This window comes from Suricata suricatta, chromosome 12 (assembly GCF_006229205.1).
Source record: "Suricata suricatta isolate VVHF042 chromosome 12, meerkat_22Aug2017_6uvM2_HiC, whole genome shotgun sequence".
In the NCBI taxonomy this organism is placed as follows: Eukaryota; Metazoa; Chordata; class Mammalia; order Carnivora; family Herpestidae; genus Suricata; species Suricata suricatta.
Window position 1 is genome coordinate 90,680,541 of NC_043711.1, and position 14,091 is coordinate 90,694,631.

Genomic DNA, 14,091 nt, shown 5'->3' on the forward strand with positions numbered 1-14,091 from the left:
GGACCGGGCACTGTCGGAGACCCACGGGGGGAGGTGCCGGCGGTGCCAGCGCGCGGGGGACCCGCACGCATCCGCCGCGCCGACGGGCACATGCCACTCACACCGATACCTTCGCTGTTACACTCCGGCCCCGAGTTACTCCGTTCACAGGCAGAAGTCACCTCGACAGTCACTCATACGATGACACAGTGACACTCACGCTCGCCCACGTCCCCCTGACAGCCTCCCGCTCTTTTCCAGGCCGACACACCGTGACCCACTGTCACACACACATAGGCAGCCGTGCACCTACTTGTACACTGCCTTACCGTCCCACACAAGTCCCCGAACAGTCACTCGCCCACGCACACTGTTACATCGACACACGCAAGTCACCCATCCACACAGCACGATGCCACTCACTCCGTTACATTCTCCCAGTCGCCTGTCACACCCAGTCACAACTGGGGACAGGCACACAAAGAAGTTGCTCCGACAGTCACACGCTCACACTCACAATGACTTACACGGGCACTCACTGTCACGCACAGCCACCCATGTACAGTGAACCCGAGACACACTAACCGCCTGGCGGCCACCCAGCGACATGGGGTCACACCCGGTCTCCGCGCCGCCCGAGCCCTCACCCCGGTCACCAACTCGCGCGTCGGGGCTTTAACTTCCCTGCGCCCGGGCGCACTAATTGGTCGTTCACTAATTGGCCGTCACTCGCCTGGCGGGGCCTGGGATTCCGAGTTGGCAGTGGCGGCCACTCGGGGCTGTCCCCCGAGGCCTGTCGCCTCCCAGGTACGGTGAGCGGGCGCCCCCCCCCCCATCCAACCCCAGGCTGGGGCTGCGGTGACGGACAGCCATCCCCACCCCCGGCCTTTTCCGAGAGGGCCGCCCCTGCCTCCGGCCGGTCCCCGCTGTGCTGTCCCGGCGCGTCTTCCCGATGGAAGCTCGCGGGCCTGCCTCCTTCCCGAACCGGGGGCGTCCGACCCCCGCTCCCCAGGCCGAGGACTGCCCGGGACGCTGAGGGGCAGCGTCTCTCTCCTCGCCGGGGAGGGAACTTTCAAACTTAGTTAGCAGGCCGGACGGTCGGTGCGTCCGGCGGTCGGCGTGTCGCTCCGGGGCCGGTCGCAGCCGGATTGAACGGCGCGCGTGGGTCTCCCCGCAGCCCAGTAGCAGACGCACCGGCCCGGCGGCGCTGCGTGGTGAGTGCGCGTCGGGTGGTCGGCTGGGCGGCCATCCGGGGGTCTCGGCCTCCCCCTCTACCCCCGGAGCTTCTGGCCGAGCCCCTTGCTGTGCGGGTGCTGCGGGAAGGGGGCGTCCCCGCGCGGACCGCGGGGCCTGCGGGCTGGGCCTCTCCCGGTGCGCCCTCAGGCGCTGGGTAGTGGCTTCTGGGGTTGCAGCTCAAAGCCCTCCGCAGTTCGCCCCCCCGGGGTGGGGAGAGGGTCCTGGGCCACCAGGGCCTGGGAGGCATGGGGACGAGGTGGGCGAGAAGTGAGGTCTCCCCAGGGGTGGGTGTGATTATCTTTTGTCCGGTGACCGGCAAAGTTAGAAGCCGAGGGGGGGATGGTGTCCTTAAGAGAAGGCCGGTTCTCCAGCTATTTCCAGTGAGATGGAGGAAAAATTGATTACAAGTAGCAAGGAGAGTCTTGAGGGAGAAGAGTACCGTTGGTCTGTCTTCGGCCAGTGGCTTTGTTACTTTTGTAAATATAAGTTGGCAAGGTTCCAGTCTGTGGTTTCAGGGTGTGCTGGGGATCCGGGACTTGTGCCTAAGAGTCTGGATGGGTGGGTGGCTGTTAGCCTGGAGTGCTCCTTTTTGGGGTGGTGTTTCTGTAAATCCTGCCAGAGTGGGGTGGTCCCATATGTGGGCCTTTGGGAGGGGGCTTTGGGAGACCTTTTGGCACCCAGTTGAGGCCCCTGCTTTTTTCTGATACTCTACAAAGCTTTGACTCAGCACCAAGAACCATTGTGAAACACGGTCAGTGAGGGAACCGCTCAGGGAATGAGAAGCCTGGGTGATTCTGGGTTCTAAAGGCTGTCCTCTAGGACCCCTGGCCCAGAGCTGAGGGAGGGTGGCATCTGGGCCACCAAGATAGGTGAGAGAAAGATCTGACCTTGCACTTGGATGTGAGACCAGTGCTTCCAAGGGGGAAGTCACTTGTCTTAGCTAGAGGTGGGTCAGATGCCTGTTGGTAGCAGATCCCAAGTCGACAGTCACCCTTAGTGCTGGTGGTTTGGAGGTGGAGCACACTGTGACCAGGATCTGATGGAGAGGGACTCCATTCTTACAGCTGACCACTATCAGAACTAGAGGGGAAACTGAGGCCCAAGGCACAGCCATGACCACACTTGGAGCCTGTGAATTGGGCTGCAGAAGCAGGACACACTGGGAGCTTGGCCCTTGCAGTCCACATAGGAGGCTTGCCCCTGCGGGGAGCCGGGCCTGAGAAACACAAGGGCAAGCATTTGCCCAAGTGATGCTTGATAGCTATGGGACAGCTGACCTGGAAGGGCCCTTGGCGACTGTTCCCTTGGTGACTGTCCCCTTAGTGATCCTCTACACAGAGATTCCAACCACTTTAAACCAAAGTCATGTGCAGTGGCTGTTCTTTTGGTATCTTTTGTTTGAGGAAATACATAATGGCAAAAGCTGCTATGGTTTCATTTTTGCTTTGAAATAGATGTTATTTTATTAATCACAGTAATATTAGCATGCATTTGAAAAATAGCTTACCAGATATGAGGCAGGCACATTACTCATTTCATGTAATAACAGTGCCTGGTGAGCATAGGGGCTTGTGGGCCTGTGGCTCCCAGGATCTGTGGCCCCATGCTGGGAGCCACTGATCTCCTTCTTCCCTGCTCCGCAGGAGGGGAAACTGAGTCACAGAGTAGTGTCCTCACAGGTCACACAGCGAGTGAAGAGCAGAGTGACACTTCTGTGGCCCTCAAGTTTCTGCCGTGGTTTAGGGGTGAGGAGTGCATTGTGACATCCTCATAGGGTATCTGTGAAGTCCTTTCATTCTGATTTTGGCACTTTACCAGGCTGAGGGCATTGCCTAGGGCTCCCACTCAACTGTGGCAGACTAGCGTAAACAGGCCATTGGAATTGGGCAAACTCGGGTTCAAATCTCCAGTTGTGGCTTTGTGATCTAGGGCACATGATTTTTTTTTTTACTGAGATATGATTGACATAAAATAAATGCAAATTTTAAGCGTACAGTTCTAAGAGTTTTAAACACTTGTGTAACCACGATCCCAGTCCCCATATAAGCACATTTTTCATGCCCCAGAAAGTTCCCCTATGTCCCTTTCCAGTCTATGTTCTTCATCCCCACTTCTATCGGAAATGACTTACCTGATTTCTGTTATCAACACTTGATTTAAGTTCAGTTTAAGTTTAACTATCTATGTTTAAGTTCTAGAATTTCCCGGGCAGCCTATACAGTTTTGCATCTGGTTTCCTTTAGCTTGGCATAGTGTCACGATTCATCTGTGTTGTGTATATCCAGGATTGTGTATTATTGCTAAGAAATATCACATTGTTCGAATACAGCTCAACTGGTTTATCTGTTCACCTGCCAATGGATGTTTGGCTTTGTTTCCAAGTTGGGGCTATGATAAATAAGGCCTCTGTGAACATATTTATACCAGAGAATATGCACACCCAGTGAACTCCAGGGCGATGCTGCCAGCGGTCCAGAGACCGCACTTCGTGTAGCAGGGGTTGGGCTGCGTACAGGTTTCTGCAGGCTCCCAGCACCTGGCGCCGTGCCTGACCCGTAACTACTCAGGAAGTATGTGCTGGTGGGTGAGTGATGCAACTCCCCACCCACACAGCCCCGGGCCCAGCATCTTGTATCTTGATGGGGATAAACACAAGCTCAGCTAGTGAATCACTCGAGGCTCCTTGGGATGAAAATCCAGCACGTAGGGGTTGCTGTCTCCCCCTTACCTGTACTTGAGGTTTGTTCGGCCTACTCCGCTTTTCTGGTGGGTGAGGTCCCAACTGCCTCTCTCTGCAGGAGCACAGGTGGCTCTGGGCCAGGTGAGCTCTGAGCTGAGATGGCTGGTCCTAGGGACTCTGGAGGATGTTAGAAAGCTCTTCTACTTTTTATCTAAATGATGAAAAAATCCAGGGCAGAGCAGGGGCCAAGACTGTTTTGGCTGACTGACCATTCCTAGAAGAGCTTACCCAGATAGGCCCAGAAGACAGTGCCCAGCACAGAGAGCAGCTGGTAAGCCTGAAGAGCAGCTGAGTCTATGCACACAGGACAGGGACCCCCACCTCACCCTTGTCCTGAGAATCCCCCTGAAGGACTGCCAGCCCCGTGTGATTCCACAGGGCCAGCTATTTTGCTTCTATGATTTCCTAGAACTAGTCTCACTCAGGATATGAAGGCGGTGTAAGCAGAACTGGCTTTGAATGTTGCCTTCACCATCATCAGCACAGGCCAATTATTTAAGTTCCCTATGTTTCAGTCTCCTTATCTACAAAATGGGCATAGCAACACCTCCCCCATGGGGTTGCCTTGAGGTTGGAGATCATGCATACACAGCATGTGGCCCCAGCAGGAAATGCTTTCATTTCTATTCATAAAAGAGCTGCACAGTTGCAAGTTAAAATGCTGAAGGAACTTGTTTCAGCACTAGGTGCTGGAGGACTGACCTTCCCAGCTGCTGCAGGGGAAAGGTCTTCCTACTGTCAGGTGTTTCCATACCTGGGTCTCTGGATCTGATTTGCAGCCGTCTCTCACTGGACTGTTCGGCATAATGAATTGACAAGGAGCTGCTCATTTCCTTGGCGTCTGTTTCCTTCTTGAATCTGTGTGGGAGGGGAGCTGGATTCATCAGGAAGGGAAGACTGGTTCAAACTGCAGCTGGACCATTCTCTGGAGTGGGCTGGTGACCTTGTGCACATTATTTAACCATCCACGTCTCAGTTTTCTCATCTCTACAAGGGGGCAGTAATGCCTTCCTCATACTGTTACTATGAAGCTCAGAGTAAAGAAACAGACATGGAAGTTCCCCGGCCTTGGCACTGTTGACACTTCAGATCTGATAATTCTTTGTTTGGGGGGCTGGCCTGTGCATTATCAGGTGGATAGTAGCATCCCTGGCCTCCACTGAAGAGGGGTCAGAAGCCCCTCCTCCCTAGTCACGATAGCCAAAAATGTCCCGCACTTTGCCAAGTATCTCCTGGGGAGCAAAAGTGCCCCTGTTTGAGAACCATTGTCCTGGAAAACGCAGGTAAACTAGACGGTGATGGGGATGAGAGCGACAGAGCTTTAGAGCCTGTGCTTTCTGTTCAGTATTTTAGTCCTGTGTCTCCCTGTCAGTAAGTTCTGTGTCCACGTGTTTGGCAGTCATCTTATTTACATGGACCAAAACCTGCATAGCGATTTTTTAGGGTGGTTTGGGAGCAGCAATAAACACATATGGTAAGTAATTATTAACTTAATGAGTCGTGGTAAATTGTAATTTTATCTCTTAGTGAAAACATGCTGTATAACACAGGATAATAAATTTTGATCAATTATCCTGATGCTTAAACTTGCTACTGTATAACAACAAACTTCTGGTCCTGCTAGAATGAGCAGCAAGACTGTGGTTTTTCACTATGTAATTACCCATTTACTGCTGAGCTTCTCAGATGTTCAGCAGGTTTTTATTGAGTGCCTACTCAGTTGTGTGCCGGGGATCCAGCCCTGTCTTGAAGGCTCAGCCACTCGACGGGAAACGTTTGTTTACTAGATGAAAGGCTGTGTGGGTTTGTGACACAGCTCAAAATGCAGAGTCATAATTAAATATATAATTGTCCGGGGATGTGGTAGGGGTGTGGGAAGGCCCATATGGGGGCATGTAGAATTCTTGGAACGGTGTCCTGGGGAGAGGGGAGAGCTATTATTGCAGGCCTGGAGGGTGATTTGGGGACACTGCCAGCCTAAGGCAGGGAGACCTGCCTACAGGGGAGCTGAGATACCAGCAGAGATTGTCACAAAGGGTGTCACATCCCAGCTGGTTGGCTTTTAGGTAGAGGAGTGTCTTGGAGCCAGAGGTGTGGAACGGAGTACGGAATGCTTCACATTGCTGGATCAGACTGTTATCAGCAGCCGTCCCTTGGTCTTCTGCTGATGGAAAAGTTTAATGACTTGTGTTTCATTTCACCCAATAGTCAGAGAGGCTCTGCTTTTCAAACTATAGTGCAACAGAATCACCTGGATAGAGGGCAATTGAAACACAGGTTGCTAGGTGCTGCTCTCAGAAGTTCTGACTCAGGAGGTCTGGGAGAGGCTGAAAATGTGCAGCGCTAACAAGCGATGCTGATGTTGCATATTGCTGGACTGGGCCATGTGGCCTTGGGCAGATACAGTCAGGTGTCCCAGAGACCCTCTACAGGTTATGGGGAGAGTCTCCTTCACCTTGGAGAGAGTCTTACTTTAGGCTCCTTGGAAATAGACTCTGAGATGGAGAGTTGCCTGTGGAAAGTTTGTTTGGGGGGAAGTTCCCAGGAAGTGTACCTGTAAGGGAGAAAGGGAAGCATGACTGTGCGGAGGGGAAGCTGGCCTGGAGCGTGGTCGCTGATCTGGGCTGGTTTTGTGGCGTTGTCGCAGACTGGGGCGAGGGGGCTGCCCGTGTCTTTGGTTCTTACCACATCCAGTCATTAGCTGCAGGGCGTCTCCGCGGCCCAGGTTGCTCCCGATGGCAGAGAGGTTCCCAGTGGGGGCCCCAGCTGGGACATCCCCGTCAGTGGGGGGGTGAATGCACAGGAAGGGGAGCACCACAGTGCCTGTTTCAGGGAGACATATTATAGGGAGAACACTCACCCTCCTCTTGGTCCCCAGGAAGCCAAGGGCCAGCATGTTGATGAGTTTTAGAGACTTTTAGTGACTTGACTTGCTGATTCTTCTTATCTCATGATGTGAGTGAGAACTGTAGGATCATTGCTTCTTAGGTCTGAGTGAAGAAACATGATAGTTAATGAAATTTTCTGGGGTCTAAGGAGATTCTGTTACTGAGATGTCACATACTTTCCTGTGTGGTGGGGAGGACTCCACTCTGATTTCTGAGAAACTTCCGGGCCATGCCTGAGGGAGTCAGCTCTGGGCAGGAGAACAGTGGCTTTCTCCTTGGGCTGGAGTCCTTTCACGACTTTAATAAGAGGCTCTTCACCTGGCCCCTCCTCAGTGTTGGCCCTTGTCCGTGGCTATCCCATCCCCATTGTCTTCACCTTCTCTGAACTCCCAGGAAGCTCAGAGGTAAATGAGCAGCTCATCGGTAGCTATAACATAGGATATCACACACGTCTTTTGCTTGTTAACTCCCAATTTCATTTTGCTCTTGTCATTTTCCAACTTGATCCTGAGGCCCACCATCTATTTTTGGGGAGCCTCGGTGGCTCAGTTGGTTGAGCGTGAGGCTGCAGCTTAGGTCATGATCCCACAGTTCGTGGGTTCGAGCCCCACATCAGGCTCTGTGCTGAGAGCTAGCTCAGAGCCTGGAGTCTGTCTTCAGATTCTGTGTCTCCCTCTCTCTGACCCTCCCCTGCTCATGCTGTCTCTCTCTGTCTCTCAAAAATAAATAAACCATTAAAATTTTTTAAATTTGTTTTTGTTCTTTGTAAGATACACAGAAACATAGTTGAATGTAAAGGGAAACACAGGGGTCCTGCTCATGCTCATCCCCTCTCCCCACTGCCTTCTCTCCCCCATGCTTTAGGGCCAACCCCCAAGGGTACTGGGTAGAGGTACTTCTAGTCAGGACTGCTCTTCAGTTCACTTCTGATAAGTTTCTTGTCTTTATTTCTGTAATCACTTCTTCATTTCCCAGAATTTTGTATTATTTCTTGATTGATCTTGTATCAGAATATCCCATGCCTTTTTTTTAAATGGATATGTGAATATCTTGTGTCTTTTTGAAGATTATAATAGGTTTTTTTAAGTTATCTTCTGTTTCCTGTATTAACTTTTTTATTAGTGGTTAGTTCTTCTGTTCATCTTAGGCCTCTTTTTATGCTGATATTTTCTACAAATGTCTGGACAGAGGCCTAGAACAATCTGCTCTGTAGTAGTAAGTTTCCTCAGCACCTGTGAAATCCACAATTATGTGGGTGAGCAATGTGAAGTTGATTTTAGGTGCCCTAGATGTGGCTTGTGGGTGGACACTCAAAGCTGGGGACTTCTATTAGTGCATGGGTCAAGTTCACTTGAGGCTGGGGGACATCTGTTTCCCATGCAGACCAGCAGTTACCCACGGGCACTGGTACACTTTGTTTCTCCTGCCTCGTGCCTACCCACAGCGGGGAGTCCCTGGGACAGAGCTCTCATTTAGTTGGAATTCTCCTCCCAGGCTTCACCTTGGAGGCAGATCCGACAGGCAGCTTCTGCGAAGTCTGTAGGCTAACACAAAAATCCAGGCACATTCCCGGTCCCGGCTGCTTGTCTTTGGGGATTTTCTGCGGTCCAGTTAGGATACTAGTTTTCCCAGAGGACTGTATTGGTATGCTGGTGCTTTGGAGCAGGCTTCATTATCAGTCTGACTTCTTACTGCCTGGCACTCTCGGTGTTTCTGATCCCCAGCCCTTTCTTGTGTCCTTACCGGGGTTCCTTGGAGTTATTCCACTTTAATCCATCTATCTGTCTGAATTATGAATATGTATGTGTGTGTACATGAGAATTATGGATATATATGTTATGTGTGCATATATCTTTTTTTCTATTCTAGCATTATTTAGAAGAGAGGCAGAAAGTGTGTGCTCCCTCTGCCATCTTGAACAAAAGGCCCCCTCACTGCTTTTTATTTTCTTTAATTTTGTGCTATTTTATGGAGAGAAATAGGATAGAAATAAGAGCAAAATTTATTCGCTGAGCATTTACCCATCTCAGGCTCATTCTCATACCATCTCATTAAGCCTTCATAAGAACTATGCCAGGTACATGTGTCCCCATTTGTAGGTGACAAAACTGAGGTCCAAGTAGGTCACATTACAAAAGGCAGCAGAGGAGCTGGTTGGCAGAGCTGGAGTTGAGCGTGCGTTCTCTCACCTCCTCTCCCCTGCAGCCTCCCAGGTGCTTGGTGGCGCCCCTGCTTTCTGCAGGGTGGGAGAGAGGCTCAGCTTTCCCCTTCATTGTATTGTTGCTGCCTTGGCTCTCCCGGGGGTTGGGGGATTCCCAGCTGGGCCATGTGCCTTGGTTTTCAGCTTCAAACATCACTTGGTAATAGAAAGCCTTCATATTACGGCTAATTAAAACGTGCTTATCTCGAAGTTGGGCCTCATTTGCAGGAATGATTTAGAAACTTGTTGGAAATGAATACAACTCAATAGTATAACCCAGGGTCAATCTCATGCATAAATTTTATTGTTCCATTTTGCTGTGTTTTGACTTGAACTGAACTTGATAATGTGGAATATGGACCCTGGGCCTTTTGTTGCTCATTTATTTTGCAGATATTTACTGAATGCCTAGTGGGTGGTAACTATATTATTTAAGGAGGTCCTTTCACCCCAACCCCCATGCTTTTTTCTATTCTATTCATTCACCTAAGGTGCAAGTTAATTGTTTTGCAAAACCAGATAGTGGATTCAAATGTGACTTTGAGTTTAGCGGAAGTGCCTGGCTTCCTATCCTGCCGCTTACAAGCTGTGTGACTTTGTACCTGTCACTTAACTTCTCTGATCTCTGGTGTTCTCACATAACCACACTTGCATCTCAAGTTTGTGGTGAGGCCTCTGGGAGGTCATGTAAATGATGAGGGAGGTCATGTAAATCATGACCTCCCTCATTCCTGCTGCCTAGTACCATTCAGGTCATCTGGGCCTCCATAGGACAGCAAACATGGGCTCCATCCCAGGTGGTTGTTTTTTTTTTTGTTTTTTTTTTTGTCTTTTGTAAATGATACAGTCTCAGGAGCTTTCTAGTTCAGCATTTTTATTTTTTTTAATGTTTTATTTATTTTTGAGAGAGAGAGAGAGAAAGAGACAGCATAAGTAGGGGAGGATCAGAGAGAGAGGGAGACACAGAGTCCGAAGACAGGCTCCAGGCTCTGAGCTAGCTGTCAGCACAGAGCCTGATGCGGGGCTTGAACCCACAAACCATGAGATCATGACTTGAGCCGAAGTTGGACACTTAACTGAGTGAGCCACCCAGGTGCCCCTCCAGTTCAGCATTTAAAAAAAATGTTTATTTATTGATTTATCTATTGAGAGACAGAGCATGAGCAGGGGAAGGGCAGAGAGAGAGAAGTAGACACTGAATCTGAAGCAGGCTCCAGGCTCTGAGCTGTCAGCACAAAGCCTGACGTGGGGCTCAAATCCACAAACCATGAGGGTATGACCTGAGCCGAAGCTGGCCACTTAACCCACTGAGCCATGCAGGCGCCCCAGGAGCTTTCCAGTTCAGAATAGGTGTGGTGGTGGTTTGGGTTGGGATGGTTTCCTTTCTCTCATATCAGTTCCCTTATTTCTTGTTGTATATCCCACAGGGACTCTGTGAGGTTTAATTAAACATTCAGACTCACAGGATGCACATGGGCAACACTTGGTCCCTGTCTCCTTGAAGGAGCCACCTGCCCGCAGCACATAGGATCTGTTCCTCTTCTGCAGGGGAAGTGCCAGCCTCAGTCTGTGCCTCGGTCCATGGAGGTGGCTGCCAGCTCTTCTCTTGCCTGCCTCCCCATCCCACAGGCTTTCATTTAGGTGCACGGGAATGAGGCCCACAATGGGTAGGTTTGGAAGTCACCCTGGCTCACAAGCCTTATTCCCCAAAGGACCCATATCTCTTGTAGCAATTCTATCACCTTCAAGGGTTTCTTGCCAGGGGCATGTCAGTTATAAGAGTCACTGCGCTCAGGAAAATCTAAAGTTTGGTTTCTTTATCAGATATTTATAATTTGTTTATAGTTCCTTCCAGTCTAGGTACAGCTTGCCTGTCAGGGGTCATTTTTACCATAAGCAGAGTTGCCTAGTAACATAGTTAACATCATACCTTCATCAGGTTTCCAGGGGAGTTATGCCAGACAGTTAACAAGGGTGAAATTCTCTTGCAGGAGGGAAAAGGATTTGCCTAGCCCTGTACCCCACACACATCCTCCTGTTTTCCCCAGAGAAGTGGTGCTTCTCAGCATCTCTTCTGGAGCCATGAATGAAGTCCTCAGTATGGCTGTGACATATTCCATGCTTGTTTATGTCCTCTGACTGATCTGTATAAGACACAGACATAAACTCTGGCCAACAGATATCCTGTGGAGTCATATTGGCTTGGGATCCAATCTTGGCTTTGCAACTTATTAAGAGTGCATTCACTCATTTGGCCATGCAAAGAACATTCACTGACTGCTGTCTGCAGGGCTTTGTGGTCGATGCTAGGCAGGAACAGGTGTTTCAGGCCTGGTCCTCACCCTTGAGGAGCCAGAGTCCTATTAGAGAGATAGGCAAAAATAAACAATTCCAAACGGGTGTGGGATTACATGCCAGGCTGAAGTAGTCAGGGAAGGCTTCCCAGAGGAAGGGGACACCTGGTCTATGCTTGCAGGTGAATTGGCCAGGTGAAGAAGGTTGAGAAAAGCATTGTAGACAGAAGGAACAGCATTTACAAAGGCGAAGAAGGGGATGAGAGTGAAAAGAGATAAAGCTCGAGAGGGGAGCAAGGGCATTTGGAAAGCTACTTAATACCTCAGAACCTCAGTTTCCTCATCTACAAAATGGGATAACCATTTTGGGGTGGGATTAAATTCCTGCTTATGAAATTGAACGAGATAATAATGTCTGCTCAAGCACCTGGGATAGTTAATTTTAAGTCCCTTTCCAAATCTGTCTGTGGATGCCTAAGAGCCAAACTTGGACTTTAAACGAGAGATGTGAGACCAGGAGAAACAAACAGCCTGGAGGGCTTGGCCACCCACCTGTACAATGCCAACTTTTCCTCCCGTGACTCTTCGGTTAGTTGTCTTACCTCTTTTTTGGATGAAGCACTAAATGTTTGCACTGTGTCTCAGATTATGTCTTACAATATCAGTGGAGCACATAATTGTGTTTTCCTAATGGCTCGACGTTGACAACAAGCCACGACCCTGGTGAGGCGTTCTCTGGGACAGTTTTCCATCTGCCAAGAGCCTTGTGCCCGTCTGATGCTCTGTCAACACATCCTGTTGTTTGCTGCTTTGTCTTGCTTTTCTGAAAGGCGGCCACCTCCCCCATGCCAGCTGGGGATGCTTAGCTTTTGTGGACACTATCTAGTGACCACAAGCCACATCAGGATGAGCAGAGGACCTGTCCTGGCCATGATCAAGATCTTTCTGATGTGTAAATTGGATCCTGTCATATCTCTGGGTGAAACCACTCAAGGGCTCTCTGTTATAGCTTGGTGAACTCTTACCAGCCTAAATCAGACCTCTGCTTTAAACCTTCAGTGGCTTCCCCTAGTGTGTAGATAACCATTTTTTGGCCGTAAATCCTGGTGTGATCTAGCCCCTGCCTGTTTTTCTGGCCTTACTCCCAGCCGCTCTGTCGGGGGCACCAGGCTTTGTGCCGGGGATACGGTGGTGGGCAAAGCTAACTTTCCCTGGTTGACCTCATTCTAGCTGCCCTGACCCTCTTGCTTCCTGCCCCCTTCATGCCTCCAGTCTCCCCCACCATGCTCTTTTTAGCTTGAGGGGCTTTGCACATGCTATTCCCTTTGCCTGGAGTGTTCTTGCCTTCACTGTTCACATGGCTGGCTCTTACTCATTTTTCTTGGCCTTTTCAAAGACTCTGACCTTCTAATCTCTATGGTTATCCCATTATTCTCTATCACAGCCTCTAGTATATTTTTTCCCCATCGCATGATATATCTATGAGATTACTTGAGTGTCTGTTCCACCTTTCAGACCTTTGGGGGTCATGTTTGTTTTCTTTACCACTGAGTCCCCAGCACCTCAGTCTGGTGTCTGCCATAGAGTAGGTGCTCAATAAACACTTGTTGAAAGAATGAATGAATCAGTGTGGAGGTTATATTTTCCAGAGATGGCCACTATAACATAGCCTAGGCTGTGTTTCCAAGAATAAATCACTCACTTGTCTCTGGGCCTTACTTGTCTTATGTGTACATTGTTGTCAGAAGAATTAAACATAAAAATGTGAGAGGCAGTGTCTGGAGTCTGCAAGTTTTTTTTAAAGCTCTTTTTAATTTATTTATTTAAATAATCTCCACACTCAACATGGGGCTCGAACTCACGCCCTGACATCAAGAGTCGCATGCTCTTTCGACTGAGCTACCTAGGCGACCTGGCCTGCAAATGTTAATAAATGTGAATTCCCACTGTTACAACATCCCCCCCCTCCCCTCCAGCTGAGCCCAAGACAGAAAGTTGAAGTGTGAATCAAGAGGGCTGATGTTTAAAACTTTCTGGATTTTAATCAATGCTTGGCTCTCTGGGGCAAGGGCTGGGAGACCTCAGGCCCCTGTTTTGTCCACCTCCCGTCTCCCTGCTGGTGGTGACCTTGCGGCTTTTGGGAGGAGGTGCCACTCCCTGTTGCCCAGGTTGGGGTATCTGGGGCCTGGCGGGCCTGGCCTTCAGAGATAACACAATCTCCAGCTCATGGGAACGCTTCTGTCGAGTGAGCAGGAGTTTTGGGTGACTTCTCTCCTGAAGTGATCACCTCCTTCTTTATATTAAACTATAAATTACAAAGATGACATTACCTGCCAACACATTTAGGACACGGCAGGGTGGGGAGGCAGCTCCCCTGCCACGACCCCACCACGCAGACTAAAGAGCAGTGTTTATGTGGATACTTCTCTTTCCGAATATTCAGTGGAGACTGTTCTGCCCCACCGGGTCCTCCAGGAACCCCTTACTGTCTCGACTTTTCTCTTTTCATGGACCACAGTTTGCCTGTTCGTTGTGTTTCTTGTTTATGTCCCGCCGGCACGGCTGGAATATCAGCCTCACAAAGGCGCGGGTCCGTGGGAGCAGTTCTGACCGCCATGCCTCTGCTTTGAGCATTCCCCGCCTGCTTGGCGAACTCCTGCCCACAGGTCTTTGAGGTTTCTCTTCAAGGGCCACCCCCTCTGAGAGGCCTTAGCTGCTGTCCCCTGTGCCTCTGTCAGTGCCCCCCCAGCACCT

The 14,091-nt window shown here is 50.1% G+C and overlaps 1 protein-coding gene across 2 annotated transcripts in view; it reads left to right on the forward strand.

Moving 5' to 3' along the window:
* The window catches only part of TOX2 (TOX high mobility group box family member 2), a 134,282-nt gene that overhangs the window by 992 nt on the left and 119,199 nt on the right, over positions 1–14,091 (forward strand). Inside the window, exon 1 of one of the 2 annotated variants that reach the window (XM_029918595.1) lies at positions 1,116–1,193. The exons of the other annotated variant lie outside the window; for it this stretch is intronic. The gene's annotated coding sequence lies outside the window, so the exon portion shown is untranslated. Of the gene's footprint in view, positions 1–1,115; positions 1,194–14,091 lie in introns of those variants that run through there. 2 annotated transcript variants of the gene reach the window in all.